The sequence below is a fragment of the Mus caroli genome, chromosome 12 (genome assembly GCF_900094665.2).
Source record: "Mus caroli chromosome 12, CAROLI_EIJ_v1.1, whole genome shotgun sequence".
NCBI lineage: Eukaryota > Metazoa > Chordata > Mammalia > Rodentia > Muridae > Mus > Mus caroli.
In genome coordinates, this window is record NC_034581.1 from 3,269,641 (window position 1) to 3,277,202 (window position 7,562).

Genomic DNA, 7,562 nt, shown 5'->3' on the forward strand with positions numbered 1-7,562 from the left:
CTCTGCCTCTGCCTCTGCCTCTGCCTCTGCCTCTGCCTCTGCCTCTGCCTCTGCCTCCCCAGTGCTGGGAGTGCAGGTGTGATCCACTCTGGCCAGTAACTCCTTAAAACACTATCACATCTTAGACATAAAAGGTGAGAATGATGGCGTAGCAATAACTCTCCAAATGTCTCATAATTATGAACATGTTTTAATACCACAGTACTAGACCCACTTGAAATGCTAGAGTAAACCTGATATATTGTTACTTAATTAAAGTTTATCTATTATTTCTCACCTCTGACTTTCTCATTCTAGATGGTTGAATTAAAAGTAAAACCATGAAACCCTATATTATGTATATATTAAACTTGTTTTGTCCTTAACCTTATCTGTACATATCAATGGCTTATCCCTTCCATGGTTTTTCCTACTCATTCCCAGTGTTTTGTGGGTACATTAATTTGACACATTACACTGTATGTATGAGAGTAAGAGACAGTATTTCTTTTTTATAAATGCAAACTTTAACCAGGTTTAAGTTTCTTGTCATTTTCTCACAGAGAGAAAGTACTTTTCCATGGTTCCTGCTGATATGTATTCCCCGGTTTCTTTCTTTTGCTTTGAACACTAGTCTTGATCCTCAGATAATAATGCCACTCTACGAGTTCCATGTTTAGCATCCTTCTCATCACATACACATGATCATGGATAAATTCATTTAATTTCCCTGGTACCAACTTTATAGTACATACCAATTAATCTCAAACACCTATCTGTAGCCCACACCAGAATTTCTTGAATTTCTGACTTACGGAGCTAGTTATGGATATTTCTTGCTGAATAATGAAGAGACAAGTTGAATTCAAAGTATCCAAAATGAATTCATGGTGCTATATTGTCTCTAATTAATCTCTAGAAATTTCATCTTAACTCTTAGTCCATGTGAATCTGTTGTGCAAGCCTGAATCCAAGTTATAGGAACCATCATCGTAGTTCTATGTACTCGCTGTTAATTATAAAGCACACATCACTGGCTCATTTCCCAAATAGCCAGTAAATCCATCCCCTCTACATATCTACTTTCTTTGTTTTGAATAAGGTTTCTATTACAGTGTATACCCCCACCCTAACCATTCGAATACTCTCTTAGCTGAAGAAACCAATTCAAGTAATTGCTTCATATAAGTCAAATTTCCCAGTTCTGAATTGCATGCTGTGTCATGTGACTTCCTGGCTGCTGGCTGAGGACTGGCAACTAGTACTAAATATGGCAAAATTGACAAGTGACAACCAATACAAGAGTATTGTTAGCCTCTGTGACTATTTTTGATCTCATCTTTCTTCCTTTCCAACTTTTCGTGCTTAGCTTCTCAACTTAAAATTCCTCCTTTTTGTCTTTTCTAGAATATCACCTCCATCTAGAACACTGTCGATAAGTAGTTTAAGTTTTCCAAGATCCAGTCCAAATGGTCCTGTCTACAATTCCTTCTCATACAGCATATTGATCTTCCTCTTATTTGTTCCCCTTTGATGGTGTTGAAATTACATTTTCCACACATACCACCATCCATAGACTATAATGCATTAATATTCTACACGATAAAATGAAACACACTCATGTGCATTCACTCAACAAATTTAAGCTCAAAGGTTTATGTGATAAAATAGACTCCTTTTGGCATATATTGCATGAATGGTTCTACTATAATAAATATGTGAATTTATGGAAATTAGTACTTTACTAATTTTAGAATATTATCACTTTCATTATATAAAATTAATTAAAAGATGCTTCTGTATCTAGAAGGAACAAATACTTGATTCAAATTCCAGCAGAAATATTTTTAATTTTAATTTAATTTATTTTATTTCTTTAGGCAAGGTCATGAGAACCCTAGACTTTGTGATGTGGGCAAAAGTTACTGTACATTTATTACCCTTTGACCTCAGCTTACCAAATGTTGAAATGATAGCTAAGACACAGCATGTTGGGAATTTTTTGGTGCTGCAGAGTGAATCCAGAGCTCTGTATGCTGGTAAAGTGCTCTACCAACTGAGACATATCCCCAGCTCACAAAGGTACTTTTGCTGCTGTTTGAATCTGATAATACATTGAACCCTTTTTCCTGAAAATACTTATTTTAGAGTACCTTTGTTTATCTTTTCCATGATATCTTTTCAAAAAAGTTATGGTCATTCATGTTGTACCACAAGAATGTTGTTGCTCAGGTTGAGGCTGCTAATGAACTCTGTAAACACATTCAGCATCTGGCAGACATTCCAAGGTGAAAGCCAAGCAGATGGCTAATTTAATATAATCTAAGTGACTTTGGATCAGATAAAGCAATTGAATTAACAGCACTTTAACTACACATACATCAGCTCCCCGCCATTTCTACCATCTCTTTCCAATAGGCATTTCTGCAGGATGAAAATCAATGCTAATTGAAAGCTCATATGGTGATGTTTATATCTGTAAAATGTGTGGTTAAGGAGCATATTAAAAACATGTGGGCATGAATATTAGGATTGGGAAATGGGTTTAATATAGAATAAATCATAATGCCCTTACAGTTGTTTTATGGATTTTTAAGTCACAAATTATATTCTATCCAGTGCACATACTACATTAATTTTAGTTACTTAGATTCTTTCATTAGATTCACCAGTATTTATAGTTGATGCATAGTGACATTCAACTTACTAGCCTGTGTGACAGAGATGCTTTGAGTGTAGCATATGTGTATAGATACAAACTGACTGAATTTTACATTGTTATTTAAGAGTTATGTGTTCCCAGCGCTCTACACTGGAGGAAAAATACATTTCAACATTATTTATAAAGAAAGCAATGTAATCGGTCTCAAAGATTTAATGTGTAAATAATGGGAATTAATAATGTAGAATTAATAACTTTTTGTTATAGTGGAAAAGCATCACCATTGTATGTAGTTTGTAAGATCAGGGTTCAGATTCTAGCACAGTAGCTTACAGACTAGGTAATGTTATGTGGTTTCATTATCCTAAATGCCAGATATCATCAGTCAAGTGAAGCTGGTAAAGACATACACCTGGCTATTGATAACACTAAATGATACAATGTTTACAGTCCATGAAACACAGGATGGGAAGTAGTTCAATGTAGAGAAATCATTACTACCAATGACTCCTTACTGTCTTAGCATAATGGCCAACATGACTTCATTTGTGTTCTTTGGCAAGGACAATTCTAAACACTAAGAACATGCATATACAAGAGGAGGGACGTAAAAGCATATGGACTTTAAAGTCTTGCTGCTAAGGAACATATTTTAACATCATACCTTGCTAGTTTTGTGCCTTTGGTAACAGCAATAACAGCCCCCTGCTTTGATCTTCCTCTAAACATAAGATATAGCCAGTATCTATTTTGCAGATTGTTTCATAAGAAATTAATAAATGCAGAGATTTTGTAAAAGTGGTCAGTATAAAACATTGTGAAAGTGCTATAGGACCACTGGCTCTTTGGAACTTCCAAAGGAAACTAGGAGAAAGTTCAATACATCAGATGCGAGTAACACTTTTTAAATATGAACCTGAAAGCATCATCCATGGATGCAAAAGTAGGTATTTATCAATTTGGACATCAAACTAAAAAATAATAATCAGCAAAGGAATAATTTGTAAACTAGACAGCTGATAAACCATTAATAACCAAATTAAAATTCAATCAACTCAATAGCAAGGCAAAAATAGCCTGATGAAAAAGGGGCCCTGAACTGAATAAACATTTATCAACAGAAAATCAATAGGTATGTGGAAAAAGTAGTTAACATCACTAATCATCAGGCACATGCAATTGAAAAACCACAGAATTATCTTGTACCTATTACAAAGATTATCAAAAAAGATGGTGGTCATCTGGAAACTTAATCCTTGTACTAGGTGGAATTCAAAGTTCTTGAAGGTGCCATGCACACTACTAGGAGGAAAGGCACCACGACCCTACCCACCTGCTACTCCAAGAAGATTCATCAGTAACAGGATTGGCAAGATATGCCCACTGAGGCAACAGTGGAAGCAAACAATCACTTCCTGATGAGATTTGAGGCTCAATGTACAACCTTGGAGTTGAAACACTTACCTGAGATTATTATCAGTAGCAAGTACCCATGTCTTCCTGCTAATAGTCCCCAGGGGATGGTCTACTACTATCTTTCTGCTAACTGTGTATAGTATTAATGCCTTATATCCATAGATTACTGTATTTCTCAACACACAACAGAGAAGCTTATTTTTGCAGCATATGCTGGTTGATACAGTGACTCAAATTTGGCCAAGTGTAGAGAATAATGAATAGTCCTCCTCACAAGGTTCAGAGGTCTTTGTTGAAGAAATGAAAGAAAGATTGTAAAAAACACAAGTAGTGGATAACTATAAGGAAATAGTATTGTGTGAGGAGAAGAGAGCAGTTGCACATACGAGTTTGAAGTAATTGAGATAGAATGTGTAAGACCTGCATAAATTCAGGACAGACAAAATCCCAGCATGGAATGTGGAGGTAGGCATAAAGTCCCATTCCTATATAAGAAGCTATTGGCAGTTGACACCTGTTTGGAGAGGGAGAGTCAGTGGTTTTTTTTTTTTTTTTGGTTGTTGTTGTTTTGTTTTGTTTTGTTTTGTTTTGTTTTTTGAGACAGGGTTTCTCTGTATATCCCTGGCTGTCCTGGAACTCACTTTGTAGACCAGGCTGGCCTCAAACTCAGAAATCTGCCTGCCTCTGCCTCCCAAGTCTTGGGATTAAAGGCGTGCACCACCACCGCCTGGTGGAGAGTCAGTTTTTATAAGTGTATAGTCTCTGGCGGGTTGATCACCTTCTAGAACACACATTCAAGAGTGAATGGGCCGGGCGTGGTGGCGCACGCCTTTAGTCCCAGCACTCGGGAGGCAGAGGCAGGCGGATTTCTGAGTTCGAGGCCAGCCTGGTCTACAAAGTGAGTGCCAGGACAGCCAGGGCTACACAGAGAAACCCTGTCTCGAAAAAACCAAAAAAAAAAAAAAAAAAAAAAAAAGAGTGAATGGACATCACAAACTGTATTTGATAGGATTTAAAATGAGAGGACACACACAAACACACACACACACAAACACACACAGAATTGTGTGGGTAGGGAATGGGGTTCATCCCCATCTCAAGAATGAGAGGGCAAAGTGGATATAATCAAAGGAAATTCTGTGATATTTCCAAAGAGCTAAAAAAAAGTGAGGAAAAATATATAGATTATTTGTGAAGTACTAGAAATGCTTTTATATCACTGGTAGGATATAAATGAGACAGAAAGAGGTTTCTATATCCCCATGCCTATTGCAGCATTGATCAAAATATCCAAAATATCAGAGCAATCAAATACCCATCAAAAGATGAGTGATAGGATAAGATATGGTTGCACTATCTCATGGAATGCTAAAACAAATACTATCAGGTATAACTGTGGATAAACCCAGATGATATATATGCCAAGCAATATAAGCTAGACCAATACACAACTAATTACGTTAAGAGAATAGTGGGAATTTTTAAGCCATGGTGATTGTAGGATGGACAAGAAAAGGGACTCCAATGATTATGTTTTCAGATAGACAGAAGAAATAAAAAAACATGGCAACCTATTCCATAACATGACAACTACAGTTAATAGCATGCTCCTTATTTAAAAATTCCTAAAAAGTGTATTTTTAATCAGTTCACTACAATGACACTAGCTGGTAGATGTACAAGTAGGCTTGATTCATTCATTTCATGATATATACATAAGCATCATACTTTACCCTACAAATACATGAAATTAAGATTTAGCATTTATCAATTAAAATATTAATTAAAACATTGTTAGCTATATAAAGCAGTGTTAAATTACTTGTTGAATAACCAAAAAGATTAGACCTAATTTTTTAAAGAACACAGTGTAAAAAGTTTGTAATTACCTAAACAATAAGTTGCTTTGTGTGTATCAAATAGAAAATTTCTTACTTGCACACAGTCCCACCCCTCTAAAAGAAAATGATGAAAAACAGAGAAAACATTAATGAAATATCAATGATGACCTTAATTATCTTGTGAGAGGCAAAAATGTTTGTCTCTGAATGATTCACTGAGACAAGGCAGACATTTTCCTCTTAGAACTTAGTGAGGTCTAATTGCCCTCATGATTCCACCTGGCACCATGACCACAAGTGATGCTATTCTCACTCAGAGTCCAATGATACATAAAAGATGCCTTCTCTAACATGTGCTAAGTCTTCAAGTCCAGGGTATGTTTTCCCAGTTATTTAACCTTTGCAGCAAAGGTTTCTAGTTGGATATATAAGAGTGTCTACAGATTCATCTTAAATTATCAAAAGTAGTTTGTCATGCTGTGGTCCACTGATCTTGGACATTGGAAAGTTTCCACACTGAGGATCTTTGAACCATTGACTTACTTGATATTTCATTGCTCATATATAAACACTAAAATATTTAGACACATGTTGATACACATCCTAAAACATGGACAATATTATATCAAGTGTGTTAGAAAATGGAGGGTGAACATAAGATGTTGCTGTCAGTGTTAGGATGGGTACTTTTAGTACCTGGTTATCAATAGTTTCTGCTCTCATCTTTCTTTCAAAAAACTTTATTTTTATTTGTGTGTAAGTATTTTGCACATATATATGTATATTATATACATATATACTACTCATACATGTGTGTGTCTATGTATGTGTGTCCATTCATGTGTGTGTCTGTTTGTGTGTGTGTGTGTGTGAACCACATGTGTGCATTTGCCTCCAGAGGTTCAGCAGAGAGCACTAGATTACTTGAAAGTCCACTCATGGACAATTGTTAGCCACCACACAAGTGCTGGGAACTGACCCCACATCCTCTGCAGGAATAAGTGTTCTTCATTTCCAAGCCCACTCTCCAGCCTTCAATTTCTGCTTTCAAATGGGAGGATCTTGTAATTTCTTTTCCCTTGTGCTTCTACCCTGTGACTCTACAGAAATGTTCAGGAGTTTTCTCATTGTATGTCCCAGGTCTGCTCTAGGCTGTTCCCTCCTAGTCACTGCTATCTGACATACCCTAGGTTTCCCCTTCTCCTAGCACTATCTCTGTAGTGCCACTACACTCTTTGGCCCTATGAAGATACCCATGTAATTGCCCTAGTTGTCGAGGGTGTCAGCATAACTGCTGTAATATCCATCGCTGCTTCCCTTTCTCTCAAATTGGGAAATATTCTCAACCATTCTACTCCATTGGAAGCATAGAGCTTGAATAGAGTGGATATTTCCTTAACCCAGGCAGTATTTTCACTTTTCCCAGGATTAACTCTTGCAAACTACTGATAGTAACTCCCTTGGGGTCTTACTGCCATGTTCTGTTTAACTTGGATACTGTAGATTGCCTTAGCCTTTTTCTGTCCTTTTCAGAAAGAAGGTGAAATAAGTTTTACATTTTATTTCCCTTGCCATAACTTTTGGGGTAGTGTGTGTGTGTGTGTGTGTGTGTGTGTGTGTGTGTGTGTGCGAGAGAGAGAGAGAGAGAGAGAGAGAGAGAGAGC